Below are 15272 nucleotides of genomic sequence, written 5' to 3' on the forward strand. Positions count from 1 at the left end.
CAAACTGTCTTGCTCTCCGTCCAATATTGATCCTCGTCTGGCCTTTTAATTTGTCACTCTCCCTTTTTCTTTTTTTAGTCTCCTCTGACAAAACCTTTGCCTTCTTCCTTTTAGTTGTTGCTTTGGCCATGACAACAACATACAGACGGGTATCAAATGCTAGTTGGGCTCTCACGTCAGAATCTGAGGAAGTTGGGGTGGTGGGGGAAGTGACGTATGCCGTAAAGCAGTCGAATTTTGTAGTTTTTCTTTTTGTGCTCGGGTTACTACCCGCAACCCGAAGTTACATAGTGCCAGTAAAAGCGATACAGACACTGTCAGGCTATGGCAGACGTGTCATTCAACCTATTGTAAGTCGATGTACCATCTCAAGGGTCTTGGAAATATATTATGAAGGTTGAAAAACTACATAGTGTGCCTTTAACTGTACAGGCTGATCTGTCAGACACATTGAAGAGGCTCTACAGCGATCTGTCAGATACATTAAAGAGCCACAAAACGGTATGTATTGTTTAAATTTCTTTACAAAATTACCAAATTTGAAAGTTGAGACTTTGTTTCATTTTAAAAGTAACCTGATCTGTCCTGTCTGTCAGCGCGTTGTCAGAGTTCTCTCTGCTCCACAATGTATTTTTCACTGTGTGAGAACATGGTGGGGTGTGAGTGAGATCGGCATGGCTTGTCGGACATAGCAATAGTAACTAAATGGGGCGGGTCTTTGCGAACAGTCAATTACTTATTCAAAATAAATACCTACTCAAGAGAGTATGCGATTTCGGACGCAGCCATTGCCTGTTAAGGCAGTGAGGCAACAAGTCAGCTGGACGCATCACTGGTGTCTAGCATGTTTAGGCTATCATTGGTATCTCATTGTTTCATTGATTTCACTGACCTGTTCCTCGTTTTGATCATTTTATTAGTTTTGTATATCATGCCCTCAGTTTCATTCTCTTATTGTCTGCCGTTGTGCCTAGCACACTGTTACGTGGATTTTTTCGTCTTGTTGTTGATTACTCTCTTTTGTTTTTTTTAATAAAATACACAGTGCATTTTTAGATCCGCCTAACCTTATCTTTATCCTCAGCAAGAACTTTACATATTCATTCAGCAAACAATATAGAAAATAAAACATAAAATAATCACACTCCCCTACTAACTGAAGTAATTTGCTACTGAAATGCTATCACTAATCTTGGGGATGTCGCTAAAGCTGTTGTTAAGTGACAAATAAACTCCATTGTAGCAGGGTTGATTATTTTACTAAATTTAACCTCCTAACTTAAATCCGAAATGTCATTGAGCTCTGTTAAAATTGTCTATTGTAATAAACCATTGTGTTCTGCGTAAAAACATCCCATCAGGAAGCATTGGTCTAGAAGTGTAAAATTGCAAAAACAGGAAAAAACTTTTGCACACTTAGGTGTGAAAAAATGAGTCATATTTACTTTGTACCTTAAAATAGAAGGATTCGTCTAGATCTAAGATATTTCCTCCCTTTTTTTTACTGTGATGTATTTCCATGTGATCCCATGATTCCTCATCCCAGGGCCAGAGAGTGTATCTTCATCTCATCAGGGAGCAGAGCTGTGTCATCTTTGTGGGATGAGATCAGAGCTTGGCCTCTGCAGCGCTGATGCTGCTTCATCTCCTCACCCAGGTGGCATTAAAATCAACCAGATTCCTGAGAAGGCCTGCAGATTTAACCTCTGCTCATCTGCTGCTCAGGAAGCCATTGATTCTGAAGCTCAGCATGGGTAATGAGAAACATGATCACAAATTCTCTTTGTATGCTTTTGCCATCTTTCTGTGTAGATGACTTTCAGAGTTCTGATGCAGAATCAGCTAATTTGTGGCTGCAATGAAACAGAAGTAACAAAGAAACAGAAGTAGCAGCGGATCTTTTCTACCGCATTGTGACACATCAGAGTAAAACAGATTATCGAAACAAATGTTGGGTGAGTAATGGGTACTTGGTTCTATCCATTGGTTGTTGCTTGTATGGAGGCAGATCTAAATGTGAGCTTGCAGTCATTTGCAAGGGGTGGGATTTAAGCGTCCTAAATGATTGAAGTCTGGCTAACGTCAACAGAGAGTCTGTTGTTTCACCAGGAGATTGGGTTATGACATTTTAATTGAATATTGCAATTCAAAACAAAACAAAAAACATACGTGAATGAATTATTCACAATAAAATAAGTAAGATGTATTTAGATAATATAGAGGATGAATATTGTGAATTTCCATTACATGTTGACCCCAACTGACTGGATTTAAGGTGTCATGAACTGAAATTTTCCTTGCCACAATATACATATCAAGCATTGTGTTAGTTCTGGCAGGTCACGTTAGTCAAGCTCGCATCAGCTGACTCTCAGCTGATCCACGTCTACCTATAGTAATACGACGCCTATCACTGTATTCATATATAAGCTCCTTCAGTATTATCAGCAGCTATCGCGTTTCTCAAGAGCTTATTACCCTCCTCCATCCCCAGCTCCTCTTCTCGTCAGTCAGGATTTGGTTTTCCCCTTGAATCAGAATTAATTCTCAAATTATGTTGTACTTTGAAATCTTGAATTAACTATATTGCATTCATGTTGGTTCTGTTCTGTTTACCCTAAGGGGGGTTATTGCTGCTCTCCCTGCTATTATCCATGCTAGGCTGCATCGATGCGCAGGGAGTTCTCGCCCAGAACAGAACCATACCGCCAATCCAAAATGTATTCTAATTGTCAATCGTATTTGACGATAGTGGTCCTGACTGAAATAATGCTATAAATCTACATATAATTCTATAATTAAGACTTTTCACGATTAGTTTACCTTGAGATCTGTATTAATAAAAAACGTGCTGTAATACTAGCTGTTTCCAACCTGATCTCACGGCAATTTGTCCGTATTTTACAAGGTGTTTAATTCATACGAATTTGCTAAATCGTACATATTTTACGAGTTGCTGAATTTGTACGAATTACCTACCCTTTACCTACCTGTCACTGGGGTTTAGACAAATCGTATGAATTCATATGTGTGAATGATGAGGTCGTACTGTTACTGAGAATGCCAAAACCGCAATAAAGTAACATTTATTCAACATTACTTACAATGAGATAAAAGCACCTAAATTAGGTGAACTCAGTCAAACTCAGCTCCTGGAGAGCCACTGTCCTACAGTGTTTAACATCAACTCCAATTAAACACTCCTGAGCCAGCTCATCAAGGCCTTAAGGATTGCTAGAAACTTCCAGTTTCCAGATGATGCATGTATTGATAAGTGATAAATGATGCACACACATCCATCCGTAACATATCCTACCTGACCCGCTCGGAGTAGGATTCAAACTGGGGTCTCCAGCGTGGGAAGACTGCGCGCTAACAAGGACACTAAAGACCGCAGCCTCTTGAGACTAGGGGAGTGAGGTCTACACATCTCTCACTGTCTTCTGTCCATTACACTCACTCCCCTAAACCTCACTCCCATCCGGGTCACAGAACCAAATGTAACTGGTCCTACTCGACCCACTCCAAGCAGGATTCAAACCAGGGTCTCCAGCCTCTTGAGGCCAGGGGGTGAGGTTTACACGCACAGCTCTTACTGGCCTACGTCTGTTACACATCCATCCATCCATCCGGATGGATAGCAAGATTAGGAACAAACAAGTTTTGCGTTGGTGTTTGTTGCAAGAACCTATTTAATGAGATGTTGGAATTTAAGAAATTATTCCACGATTCTTGTTCAGAAGGTCAATAATCATTATCCCTGTGTAACTGCATTGTGACCCACAAACATCCAGGACTCATCTGATGCTGATCTGCATTATTTAAAAGATAGCTGAGGAGAATAAACAGACTGAATGCAGGACAAGCCACTCCAATCAGAAGCATGTAATAGGCCCCTTGAGGCTTTACCTTGCAGAAAAGATTTGCTCTACTTACCCTTCCCAGCTCTGATAACATGCTGTTTTCAAAAACTTGACCTTGAGCGTTCAGGCGTAACCAGTCAAATCGCAGTGCTTCAGTCCAGTTGGGTAACGTTTTATCTCAGGATGAGCCTTAAATGAATGTTAGAAATGTTGTGTCGACCACAGTCCAGACTGTGTGGCTGTTTTTCAGGGATGTAAAGCAGGGATGTATATGACTAAAGAACAGCCCAGAGCCTTCTGGGTATGCAATTGTCGACTTTTAATTTCTTCTTAATTGCAAAGTGACTTGTTACACTTATTGACGTCAATATCTGATGGAATATATCTAAACTAATTTGTAAATTTTTATGATTTAAAATGGGTGCAAAAATTATATTCCACATGATATTGCGCATTGGTTCGATTGCTTTAAATTCTTTTGAGACGATTATGATGCAGATCCTGAAATGTTTGAAGTGTTCAAACTCTTCACACTCTCTTTTTAAGCAGGTCAAAATATCCAGTAAAAAAGAGTATAAATAAATAAATGAAATAATGAATGTACTAATGGATAAACAGCCCATAAATAAATAAATATTCACACTGGGTCGAAGAAAAGATGATAGACAAGTAGAATACTTGTTCAAAGTATTTTTGTCTTTTGGGGAAGTTGCGGAGAGGCAGTTGCTCTGACAACACCTCAGTCATAAATTATTGTGAAATTCCGTCAATCTGTCTACCCGCCGTATTGGAAATGTTTTCTTTTTTTATATGGGTTTTCAAAAGCATCTCATTACGGACTATATTTTCATATCTGTCAGATTTCTAGCCCTATTGCTCAGCTATTCAGAGATTCAGAATAATTGTCACCACTGCATAATGGAGAAACACACAACATATTATGATCAGACACAACAATGACATGTCTAACCAATGACACAGGAAGCACCAGATGATTAGAAAGAAATGTTCATTTCTGTCTCATAAGCTGACTTTCTGCAAGAGAAGTGAACCACATTTGGCTTAGTCTCATGAGTCTTTGTGAGTTTTCATGAAAATGTGTGTATTTTCAGGTGAACTATCCCTTTAAAAGAACCTTTTTTTTATTGTGAAAAACATTTTATTGATGTAAAGAACGTCCTGGTTGGGTATGCAACCCGCTGTTCCCTGAAGGAGGAACTGAATGGGGATCGCGTCAGAGAGCCTATCATCTTCGTGTACTATTGAAAGAGCCAATGTAATTGGCGTGCGTGATTCGCATCATACACTCCGCCCCCGTGGCGTGGGTATAAATACGGAAGTGGATGCACTCACTAGTTGCTTTTTCGTTGAGGAGCCGAGCGTAACCCGGAGTCAGCGGTGGTCCAGCGGTAGTGGCAAGGGGACTACGTCCTCCGTTCCCTCCTTCAGGGAACGGTGGGTTGCATACGCAACCAGGACGTTCCCTTTCAGTCGATAACGTCGGACGTAGTCGACGTTGACTGAATGGGGATAACCTTTGAAAGCGCCACTAAAGCTGCCACCTTCCAGCGCCTAGACAAAAGCCTCCTGATACCTCTGCAATTAAGGCAGGGAAGGACAGGGCTTAGGCCAGGGAAGTCACTGCTGTTCCTACAGGACCACTGGGAAAGCGTTCCCGTACATTGGAAGGAAGGGACACTGTGGAAGCACATCCTAACCGAAGGGAGGTAAATGTGGAAAATACACATATGAACTGGGTGGATGACCGGGCAGTATAACATATGGAATAACACTGGGGTGGCTCCAGCCTAAGACGGGGGGGGACTCACCGGACAGTGACGGTAGAGAGACTCTGCCGAGGGAAGACACGGGCTCGCCGTAGGGAGCCGTATCGTGGAAGAATACACATATGGGGTCGCCGTAGGGGCCGCAACATATGGACCCAGCCTAACACAGGTTCCACACTGCTTACAAGTGGTAGGCCTAACACCAGACGTTCCGCACGTCCGACGTCGGAGGGGTGTGGAGGAACTAACAGGGTTCAATTTTAAGGGAACTCGACTGGAGTAGAAAGGCGCACGTATCCAGTCCATAGGAGGGGAATGGCGCAGCAAGCCGACACTTGAACCGGGCTCACAGTGAAACTGGCTTCATGAGAAGGGAGCCCACGGGAAGCAGAGGTTCAACTAGGTGTCGTTCAGCCCCCAGCTCTAGAATCTGTTTAGCAAAGCATATCGTCAACGCCCAGGCGGAGCACTTTACACTCATCATAGAGGAGCTCAACACCTAAGTGGATATGTTGAATCTCTGAATTTTTACTGAAATGAAAGCAAGCACTAAGTGGCCAACTTTGCTTGGAAACAGCCTTCCCTATCTGCTGAATTCCTTACAGATATATGTAGAGCTGGTCTGAGATCTATGGCTTGCGTTCTGTACACGTCTAACCACTATAAGCGAACGGACAGAGAAAGCCAGGGCTGGATCTGCCTCCTCCAGGGCAGCGCTTGCCGGCTCACCACCTGCACCTATTACGGGAGAGGTAGGAACCTTGGGCATAATCCGAGCCGGGGTCAGAACTTGTGAGAGTTAGCCGGCCCGAACTCCAGGCACAATACGTTGACCGAAAGCAAGCAAGTCCCTACCCTCTAGTAGAGACCACGCAAGCAGGAGAACTGATATAACAGAATTTTTAACTCACTGCCTGCAGTGGCTCAGGGGTGGTCTCTGCAGTGCAGTTGCACCAGAGATAAGGCCCAAGAGGATAAAGAGGGACGCAAGGATTTACATTACCTTGCTCCTCAGGAATCTGACGATCAGGACGTGTTTCTCCATACTTCTGCATCACGATGAGCGTCGTTTAAACACAGAGGCAACATCATTTTGAGGGTGAAGGAAAACAGCCTACTCCAACCCATCTTGCAGGAAAGAGAGCACTGAAGTGATCGAAATCTTTCAGGATCTCCTCTCGAGAGAAGACGCACTCAACGACTAGGTTCCACTTCTAAAGGCGTAAGCACGCTACCCATTTCTGGGGGGTGCTCGCAGAAGTGATGGTAACTATCACATGTCCCTGTGATAGCCACCGGTTCCATCGTGCCCCGTCCCTGAAAAAGTGTTCAGGGGAAGTCAGGAAGGCTGTCGATGGGAACCAGGTCTAGTTGGGCCAATAAGGGGCAACTATGAAGACCTGATCCCTCCTGACTTGGCACCGTAGGTGCAAGCGACGGGCGCAAAAAGACAGGAGCATTGCTCAACACAACATGTGAAGATCACTGAGCTTCAGGAGCATTTTCTGCTCAGCACTTGAGTGTGATAAGTTCACTGAGCTTCAGGAGATTTCTGCTCAACACCTGAGTGTGATAAACTCACTGAGCTACAGGAGCATTTCTGCTCAACACTTAAGTGCGAAGAACTTCACTGAGTAACTGGAACATTTCTGCTCAACACTGAGTGTGAAAGGATTCACTGAGCTTCAGGAGCATTTCTGCTCAACACCTGAGTGTGATGAATTCACTGAGCTACAGGAGCATTGCTGCTCAACACCTGAGTGCGATGAACTTCACTGAGTTTCAGGAGCATTTCTGCTCAACATGACGTGTGAAGGATTCACTGACTTGAGCAGGCGCCAGACGACCCTGAGTCAAAGTCGCTTTTAGGAGGCTCACTGGGGAAACGCATTTCTGGCAAGGAGACGAAACCGGAGGGGAAACTGGGCGGCTCCGGAGTGGTCATGACCCAGCTGGACCCCAGGGGATGGAGTCTCCACTCACCCTGGCTCTAACTGACATGAGGTACGTCGGCGGCACGACTGAGTAGAGCGGAAATAGTGGAACAAAGCGTCCTCAGAAGCTTCAGACTCTAAGGAGGAGGTGACGGGTGAGTGGTGACATACGAGGGAAGCTTAAGCAACGGTCGCAATGTCCAACAACTCAAGGCACATATGCCCGTGTAGTCGAGGGTCGCCCAGGCCCCCGATAAAACACGCCATTTATACATGACCGCACAGTTGAAGAGGGTTTGGCAGCAGACTGGGATGACTATAGTCACAAAGGGTGAGCTGCTCTGCCACGGTCACCTCGGGACTCGATCATGAAGCTAGCGCTGAAGCGGTCATATATGGAGGAAGCCAATGGCTGCATCTACCATATACCCCAGGAGCCTCTGAAATTTCTTTCAGTGGGACCCTTTCTCACTTCAAACAGCTGAACACATTCTCATTGGAGAGACGTGTTAGACCGAGTCCATCTCCAAAACTGAAAAAGAGATACTCAGCCCGTGGGCGAGATTACTCTCTCCCAGTTGACCTGAAGACCCAACAGGCTCTGGAGCACTCGAAAGGGAAGGACTCTGTACTGATACTCCAACCCTCACACGCAACACACAGGATGGCCTGCGGTGCGGAAGGTAGAGATCTGAAGCACATGTCTTTCAGGTCAGAGCTGCAGACCAATCTTGGGCCAAGATGGTCAAGATCCACCACCTAGTAGCACGAAGAACGAGTTTACAACTGGCCTTCGTACCGACTGGAGGAGCGGCTATATCAAATCCTTCGCCAGCAGGATAAGATAAGCACGCACAAGTCAGGAGCACTGCTCAACACTCGGTGTGATGAATATCACTGGATTTTCAGGAGCACGTCTGCTCAACACCTAATGTGATGATTATCACTTACTTGAGCGGGATAGCCGAGCCTGAGGTGGGGCAGCAAAGTAGAGAGAGTGGTGTTAGTGTGCTGTGCAACACTTACCTGTCTCCACTAGCGGCAGGGGGCGTGTGAGAAGGCGTATGACCGGGTCCTCGAATACACCAAGCTGCCTGCTGGCGACCAAGAGGGAGCTGAGGAGTGAAAGGCTATACAGGGTCACACCCGCCAGACTGGCCCTCTTGGGACCCAGAAACAGATGAAATTGCTCTCTCTTTGAAGTGTGGGTACTGCTTGCTCCGTTTTTTTTGGGGGGGGGGGGGAGCCAGCGGCGGAACAGACACACACACACAAATAAAGACTCCACCCGGCCCTCACCCGGGGGGAGGGAGTGATCGTGCCAGCTCCAAGAGCATCTCAACCATCCCCGGGCGGCCCGCTCCAGAATGCTTTCACTGTCGCATGCCACCTGGTTTGGCAGCGCCTGGAGCGGGCTGCGCGTCTCTACTGCGGCCGTCTCCATGCTGAGGCCTGGGTGGAGGCTGCTGCGGAGGCCCAGCAGGAGCGGCGGCCGGAGAACACCCTCGGCGACGAGCAGGCGGAGGTGCTGCCACCGGCGGCGGATGGAGGCAGCAGCTGGCCGCCGGGGCAGGATGTGCCGGATGACCTCCGTCTGCGCTTGAGCGGCAGAGAACTGTTGGATGCAGTTCTCCTCCGCGTCGCCGACCAGCCCAACCTGGGAAATTGGGGAGACCGGAAACCGAACCTTGTCCGCATCCGCCATATCAACCAGGCTGAGCCAACGATGGCGCTCCTGGACCACTAAGGTGGACATCGCTCCAGTGGAGGGACACTTCGCAACCTTCACCGTTCCTCCATCAAGGGTAGTGAGGGGGAAAAGCTATTCAGGCAGTTTCTGGCAGAGAAAGATGCTGTTCACCACCTGATAAGCTCTCCATGCATTTCGGGAAAGAAAGGCACTGGGGCGGCGAGCTGAGAACCAGCGCGGCCCGCCCCAAGATACCAAACTCCAGATTCCAACCGAGACTGAACGGGACACTGTGGAGGTTCCACTCGAGCCAGGCAGCCCCGGCGGCCCGTTTCAGCATAGCTGACACTTCTGGATCTGGCTTGGGCAATGTTACACTCCCAGAGGGAGATAACACACCCAGGTCGTCATTTCCAGAGGCCAGCTCACCCTCCGATGCTGCTATCTGCATCTTATCCTCAGGGGGGAACCCCCATTGAAACAGCTGATCAGTCCATTACAGAAGGACGAGTATGCTCAACAGGAATTCCATTGGCTGCGGTGTGATGGAGGAGTTAGGAGCCCACAGGGAATGGTTACCGGGCGAGACATCCATCACTGTCCTCCGATCACCAATCCCACACGGCACCCGGGGGTGGGGCATGGCAATGGGGACTCTTATTTCGCGGACGAAGGCGAGTCTTGATCTCAACACCGCGACAGTCATATTCCCGCAACGAGAACATGAACTGTCCACAAAAGCTGCCTCAGCATGCTGAACATATAAGCACATATGCATACATATTTATATACATATAAACATATAGCCCAAACACGTGATGCAACAATTGTGACCGTCAGAGAGGAAAAGGGAACGATCGCATTCAGAAACGCACAGGTGGAATGACATCTTTAAAAAGACACAAACGCACCCGTGTTGCTCTTTCAGAAAATAGGACCGTCATCAGTGCCGGAGCACACAGGGGAATGACCGCGGCAACACTGAACAGAGAACTGAAACAGTGAAGCACTCACTTTTCCGCCCTCTAACCAGCCGTCAACACACACAAACATTTAGAAATTTGTTGCTGTTAAAACAGCAGTTGAGAGCTCAAAGCTCGCGATCACCGGTGCACTCGCACTTGTAGAACACCAGCACTGGGAGAGTCTTCCTGAAGAACACCGACACACTCGCTCGTTGTAAACAGCAGCACTCTCAGAGACATCAAACGATTGGCTCCAAAGCGAAAGGCAACAAGTGCGTGCATCCACTTCCGTATTTATACCCGCGCCGCGGGGGCGGAGTGTGTGATGTGAATCACGCACGCCAATTACATTGGCTCGTTCAATAGTACTCGAAGATGATAGGCTCTCTGACGCGATCCCCATTCAGTCGACGTCAACTACGTCCGACGTTATCGACTGAAAGGGAACCTTTTTCCACCATAAATAATCTCTTGTGCAATGGAAAGGTATTATGGATGTTATTCATTGAACCATCTATGCCAATAAATAACCTTTGATTTTAAAATAGTCTAACATCAATGATATATTACATTGGATCGTGCTTTTGTATTTTTTAATTGATTCATCTAATCATCTTTTTTTGTGCATTGCATGTAAAATCTTTGCATGCTACTACATTTTAGAAATTGCAGAAATGTCCATTAATATTTTTGTAAATATAGCAACAGTATCCCAACATCTGACTTATCATGTCTAGAGAACAAATAGATTGCACATAAAAAATCTGTATTTTTATCTTGTTTTATAAAAAGAAAAAAATCCCTTATTCTTTAAACACAATAAATACTATATAAGATAATAATAATAATAAAAATATTTCTTATTTTTCCTCTTCTAAAAATAAACTTCGGTGTAGATGTGGAATATACAGTAGTTGTATCAAATCATCCTGTTCTTGGTGAGTGGCATTTTGCTTAAAAGGGGGAAATATAAAAACTCCCACTTTACTTTTGCCCAAATTGAAGAAGTGCCACAATCACGTGACATCCCAGGAACTCCCTGACACATACAAAGCTGCCAGAGATCGCTGTAACATGCAGATAAAGACCTTTTGAAGACTATAAACATGATTGCAATGATATTTGATTTACCTGTGTTCTTCGAGCCATGTCAGGTATTTTCATAATAATAGATTATATTTATAATGTAATGCTAATTGATATAGACTTTATCATTGTGCAGAATACTATAAAATAATATATTTACTGTCTGATTGTTTTATCTGAAGCCAAATCAGATCACAGAAGGTTATTTAAAACACTCGACTCGCCCTATAAAGTAAGTTTGGAGAACAAACATGGTTTTAATCTCATAAATTGTCGTGTGCTGATGGTGTGCTAAGCTAACATGCTAGCTAGCCCTCAGATGCACCTGCCACCTAGCTGTTATTTTTTATGAATTTTTCTAAATAGGAATGCTAACTGAAATGTTATTTGATACAGTTTCAAATGTGAACTGAGAACTTTGAAAAAATAAATTAGGGATTGAAACAGTGTGAATAGCCAGTCGTTAGTAATTATAATGAAGACAAAAGAAAAACATATTTAGAGCCATAAACAGGGCGGAGAGGTGTGAATGCGTGCAGGGGAGACTGAGACTGAATGGGGCTTGTTTGCACCACAAAACAATAGAGACAATAGACTGAATAGATGCTTAGAACATGACAAAAAAACATCAGTTTGCATTTTAGAGTCTAATCAAAATAAAGTCATGTGACATGATCTTGAAAAACATTTAACTAAATTCAGAGTTTTAGACTTGTCATCTTCAGATTTTAAATATAACATGGTCAGACATGTGGCTTCAGCTGCAGTGCATTCATAGATTGATACAATGCCAACTTCAATATTATTTTTATGAAGATATTTCATAAAAAATAAATTTCTAATAACTTTACAAAACTTTGAAGTTATTTATAACTATTTTTTCATTATGACAATAATTAATTATACATTTACAATAAACTAACAGGTGTCAGCTTGAGCATGGAGGTTTGTATTGATGGGGAAAATCATGTGTCAGGTATGCGCCACAGTTTATGTGTGTGGAATCTAAACTGCAATATGCACTGCTGTGTTCTGGAAAGATGGGGCACAAACAGGTTTTGACATTTTTTAAAACTAGTGGACCCAGCCATGCAATTTTAATGCATTGTGTTGCCATTGGGAGTCATATATTATTGAAATATTTCTGTGGACTTCCCTCTTGTTGAAAATGGCAAATTTGACAAAAATTGGTTGGAGATAGCTAAAACTGATGAAGCTGTTGGTAGTTAAATCATTACGCTTTGATTCATTTGTATGGTTTGATATTCTTAACAAAAAGATGAATGCAAGCAGATATTTTTAGATATTTTTAGTTTTATCTTTGTGTAGTGTTTCCTCTACATGTCACATAGCGTCCAAATGGTTTAGATTTCAATATAACGTAATCTATTGGTGTGTGTGATTTGTTTGTGATTCATTCATTCATGATTCTGCTGTGGCATGTGTCATTGTGATGCTGATGTCATGATTCTGTGCAAAATTTCATTCCAAGTTTGTAATCACATTCCTAGTGACAACAAATAAATAAAGTTTTGCCTTCGGGCTATTCCTGAATAACGAGACCCTGTTTTAATCTACCCACCTGCCGATATGCTTTCTGTGATTATACACGTTCATAAATATTTAACTATTTTTTTCCTTGGCTCCACTGGTGTCAAAATAATTGATTTGACAAGTCGCAAAATAGTTGAGTTAGCTTTATTCATAGTGTCACAGTTGGTGACCGCAAAGACTTTTTTTTGCACAGGTTCCAGTTACGTCAACTAATGATCATTAAAATTGACGTTTAGAAAACGATTGCTATTTGAGTGGGAGCCGTCTTATGAAATGTGATTTTACAGATCACATTTCAATGCACATTTTTAGTCATGAGAGGTTCATTGTGATACTTTTTTTAATATCCACACTGTCATTAATGTGGATAGTTCAGCCAAAAATTTCAATTTAAATGGGTAATTCACCACTGGCAAAATGGGCTTTCAATACAACTTGGCTGCCTATGTGGTAGAAAGGCAAAAATAAAAAAAAAATAAAAAAGAAAATTGGTGCTACCTGATTAGAGAAAAAAAGGCCATTGTCTTTTTCTCTCTCAACAGAGACGTTCCGTCGTGATGACGAATGGTGTTTTGCTTAGAAAGCCTATCGACTTTGAGTATTACAAAACGAACCAATGAAACGTCACTTAGAAAATACACATATGACCCGGAGGGATGCATATGGGGAACACTGGGGCGTCCAGCCGCAGGTGGAATATTTTAGCCCCATGGGTGGCAAGGTGGCTTGCCAAGGGAAATACACATGCTCAGAGAGGCTTACAGTGGAAATACACATCTGGGGGTCGCCCAGAGGGGGGACCATGCACACGGAAGGCACCTAGCCAACGCGCAGGCAATAGACACTGTCGTCAACGTCAGCAGTGCTGGAGGAACTCAGGGCTTGCGAGGAAGCTCACTTGAGGAAAATATCGCACGTATCCAGTTCGTGGAGTGGAATGGCGAGCAAGCGAAGACACCTGAGCGGGTCCTAGTACTGGCTGGTTGAAGCGAGTACATGAGAGGACACAGGCTCCACTCGGAGATTGTAGAATCTAGCGAATGTGTTGGGTGTCACCCAGCCTGCAGCTCTGCAGATGTCTGTTAGTGAGACGCCATGCGCTAGAGCCCAAGAGGAAGCCACACTCAAGTGGAGTGGGCTGTCACACCAAGGGGGCATGATCGGCCTTGCTGCTGGTAAGCCAAGCAATGGTGTCCACAACCCGTGAGACAACCTTTGCTTGGAGAGAGCCTTTCCCTTCAGCTTTCCACCATAACAGACAAAGAGCTGGTCTGAGGTCCAGAAACACTGCGTTCTGTCTACATAGGCAGGAGTGCGTACTAAACAGAGCAGTACCAAAGCTCCTCTGCCTCCTCCAAGGGCAGCGCTTGCAGGTTCACCACCAGGGTGGGAACCTTGGGCACATATCCAGGCCGGGGTCTCAGGATCACGTGAGAGTAAGCCGGCCCGAATACCCGGCACGCTTCGTCAGAAATGCATACAGGTCCCCTACCCTCTTGAAGGAGGCCAATGCAACCAGGAGTGCTGTCTTAATTGACAGGTACTTAAGCTCGACTGAATGCAGAGGCTCAAGGGGAGCACTCTGCAGGGCAGATAGAACCACTGAAAGGTCCCAAGAGGGAACGAGAGGAGGGCGAGGAGGATTTAGTCTCCTCACTCCTCTCAGGAACCTGACGATCAGGTCGTGCCTTCCCACGGACTTACCTTCAACTGCGACATGATGTGCGGCGATAGCAGCAACATATACTTTCAGGGTGGATGGAGACAGTCTTTGCTTCAACTCATCTTGCAGGAAGGAAAGCACGACACTGATCGAACATCTCCGGGGGTCTTCTCGGTGAGAAGAGCACCATTTGACAAAGTGGTTCCTCTTCAACGCGTAGACATATCTAATGGACGCTGCTCTAGCGGAAGTGAAGGTAGCCACCACAGCTGGGGGTAAGGTACTCAAACCTGCCTCGTCCCGTCCAGGGAACCACACGTGGAGGTTCCAAGGAACGGGACGAGGGTGCCATAGGGTGCCCCGTCCATGAGAAAGTCCCTGTCACAAGGAGTACAAGTTCGGAGAACCAGATCCGGGTGGGCCAGAGAGGCGCGACCAATATGACCTGCTCCTCGTCCCCCCTGATCTCACCCAGGGTCTGTACAAGACGGCTCACTGGGGGAAATGCATACTTCAGGGACCCGCAGCCAGCTGTGCACCAGTGCGTCCGTGCCGAGCGTGCCCTCGGTCAGGGAGTAAAACAGGGTGCAAAGGGACGAGTCGTGGGAGGCAGACAGGACTACCTATGCGTCCCCGAACTGGGGAGCTCGTAGGCTGCACAGTTCAGGGCTCCGGGAAAAATAATGTCTTGAAGCGACCTCAGATGCTTCTGACTCCATAAGAGGAGATG

Source organism: Siphateles boraxobius, unplaced genomic scaffold (genome assembly GCF_051911475.1).
Source record: "Siphateles boraxobius isolate OS27281-9 unplaced genomic scaffold, OSU_SipBor_1 1, whole genome shotgun sequence".
Lineage (NCBI taxonomy): Eukaryota > Metazoa > Chordata > Actinopteri > Cypriniformes > Leuciscidae > Siphateles > Siphateles boraxobius.